Consider the following 3,319-nt stretch of genomic DNA (forward strand, 5'->3'; position numbering starts at 1 on the left):
CTCCCTCAAAGAAGGTCCCTCAGCGACTGTCCCTCAAAGAAGGTCGCTCAAGGATGGTCCCTCAGTGAGAGTCCTTGAGTGACTGTCCCTCAAAGAGGGTCCCTCAGCAAGGGTCTCTCAGTGACCCCCAGCGAGGGCTGTCCCAAGGGTGGGCTGTGTTCTCACACCCCACTGCTGGGGACGGGGAGTCGTGGGGAAGGCGGGTGACTGTGATGGTGTCTGTCCCCGAAGCAGTGTCACAGACCGCTCCCTCCAGCCACGGGCTCGTAGGAGATGCTGAAGCGCAGGAGATGTTTTGGGAAATGATCAAACCGCGGAGAGGCGGGGAAGATGCTCTTCAGGGACAGCTTAGTCGCTGTACAACTTGTTCATGTATTACAAGTTTCTTCTGCCTGCAAGAAGCCCAAAGCTTTTCAGTTTACATCTTTGTGAAGATAGCGCTTCAGCTGGGATTACGGCGCAATCCAATTTGCCGTTTCCTTTCATCCCACACAGTTACATATTTTGATGCTAGTACAAAAGCACAGCACATGAAAATAGGGCAGTTGTACAACCACCAGGCACCGCTTAGCACCGGCCAGCGCTGCCCGCGGCCGGCGAGATCCCCTCCGCGCTATTCCCTAATGCCGTCCCAGGAGGATTATGGCACAGGCACAAAACCTGCCTCGCTGCTGATCAGCTGAGAGAGGCTTTTGGTGCTCTTTAATCCTTGACTTCGCACCTTTGATATGCTCAGATTTCCTCTGGGCTGGCCGGGCTCGCTGATGGAGAGACTCTTGAGCATCACTGCAAAGCTGCTTCACGAGTCGCCACTTAACTCGCACTTAAACCACCACATAAATTGCGGTATCTGCAACAATATCTACAATATCTTTGGAGCTGAGTGATCTTTAAGGACCCTTCCAACCCAAACCATAAGGGGTTTATAAAAAAGCAAACACATTTGTGAAGGATACTAACACCGGGTACTTATTTATTGAGCAGATACAAAGGTCTGCTTAAAAGCCACAATATGGCAGAGTAAAACAAGACTTCTGAATCCCCCAGCTTTTGGAGCTAATTCTGAAAGACATGGACCTGTGAAGGAATTATCTAGGCATTCTAGACATTCCTTTCTGCTTCACCCTCTTGGGCCTCAGGACCTGATTTAAAAAAAATCTCTTCAAATACCAATCAGTGAAATGCACTGCATCATAATCCCTTTTGAATTTACTGAAGAAAATGCAAGGTGTCTAACATCAGAGCTGGACTGATCGATGTCTGTGAGGAAGACAACATATGTAGGCAGATATTCCATCTTTTATTAGACCTACTGATGTAATGGAAGTTTAGGATTCAGTGGCATTGTTTAATTTGTTGGTTGGTTTTTTTTTTTTTTTTCAGGTTCTGCTGCAGAAATGTTCCATTTCAGGTTGCAAATTCTGGTAACTATTGTGCTGTAATGATAGTGTTGCTATAGAGCTACAATAATCAGGCAATGGAAGACAAAGTTTGTAGGTAGAGGATTGTCTAAAAAAAGATGTTAACTCTGCCTACAACTTCTACTGTGGACTGTGAAAAGCAGTTCTGAAGACACTGCGACTAAAACCTGAGTTACAGACCTTTGCAAGCAGTAATAAAGTGTATTAATAGCACAAGAGGAATCTTGCTTTGATTAATAAAGTGTCTGAATTTTCAAGAAGTGCTGAGGGTCTGGGGAAGCTCACAAACTTCCCTGATACACAGTCCCTGAAGATACACAATTTAACTATGAACTGTGCCCTGGAGAGCACAATTTAACTGAATAAAGATGGTGCATTTTCTTCTCTGATGAGCTTATATTGTGGTTTTCAAAGAAAAAAAAACCACTTTGGTAGCAATGTGTAATAGTAAATTGTAACAGTTCAGACTGTTAGCTAATCTGTCATAGGAAGTTTCACTCTTGTGAAATAAGATACCTTATTACAGGTTGGGTTTTAAGCACAAAAAGTTGATAGATTTTGGCAGACACCACATCTTACAGGACGAGTCAGAGTGGGGACAGTGCACAAAACTGAAGAACTTGAACTATTCCTCTGGTGTAAGGGGGGTATAAGCGCAGACTCTTTGCTCATACTTAGAAGTCAAACGTGGACACAAAAGATTCCTGGTTCTATTTATGCCTGAAAAAGCTGCACAGGCCCAGGATGTAGATGCTGTTCTACCTTTAAATTGTAAGAGTCCACCTTTCAACTATGCAGTCCAGATCCCTTTATCATAAGCAGAAAAAAAAATTCTTAAAATAAACCCATGGGGAACTCTTTGCAAAAAAATGCGATATGGTAAAATCTCCCTCCCAACGGGGCTCCAATCCCTACCTTCTCTCTTCCCAGGGAAACATCATTATTCTGTGGCCAGTTTCAGATACCTCTGTTACTCACACGCCTTCCACCATCCATGCTGAAGTGAGGATGCTTGGTTAGCACTTATCAAGTGTATATATAGATTATCCAAGCTATTAGCTTCCTTCATAGAGTGCCTCAGTGTAAACAATTGCTCAGACTGAGGCGAGAGCAGCTGGGCACCCAACTGAACAGAAACAGGGAGCGTGCGTGGGGGGAGGTTAAGCATGTAAGATACGCAGCCATCTGCAGCACCCGCCAGGATTGCCGACACACACCCGTGGTAACAGGCAAGGCAAAATCTCTTTTAAAAAAGATATTAAACCACTGCAACTGTGGCAGGGTATGAGCTAAGTGCCATCACCCTCTGTGTCAGAAATCTGAGAATGCAGGGGAGGAGTTGAAGAAACAAAGAAATAAATCATGCAGAAGTAAGTGCAGCAGACGAGAGAGCGTTGCTGTGAACTCCAAATCCCAGCTCTGGCAGCTGAGATGACGTTGTACGAGTTCCAGTTGAAAGAGGCCCTTGGACCAACAGGCTAAAGCAGCATTTTGTATTTTCCCTGAAGATTTCTGTCTCTCTGCAAAGGATTGATGCCTCACTGCTTTTGTCTCATCACTGGTGGTGGAAGGAAAACCAGAACCTACAAGGATGGTATTTTTCCCAAGGACAAGATGAGCATGAAGCTGGGGAATGATGCTGGAGCAGAACCTGCACTCTCAGACACGTCTAGTAAATGCAGGGTGAGAAAGGCATTTCTTGGGTTGCTGTGGCCTATCCCAGTGCAATTTTCTACAAGAAATGAAAAGATTAGAACAAGGCTCCCATGGGATGTGGATAGTTAAAAAGGGTCAGATGATGACCCCAAGCAAAGACCAGCATTTCACAGTATTTCTCTGAGATTTTAACACACAGAGGTCTAATAGAAATGTTTTATTTAAAGTAAAAAGTGTGCACA

This window comes from Coloeus monedula, assembly GCF_965178545.1.
Source record: "Coloeus monedula genome assembly, chromosome: 10".
Taxonomy (NCBI): Eukaryota; Metazoa; Chordata; class Aves; order Passeriformes; family Corvidae; genus Coloeus; species Coloeus monedula.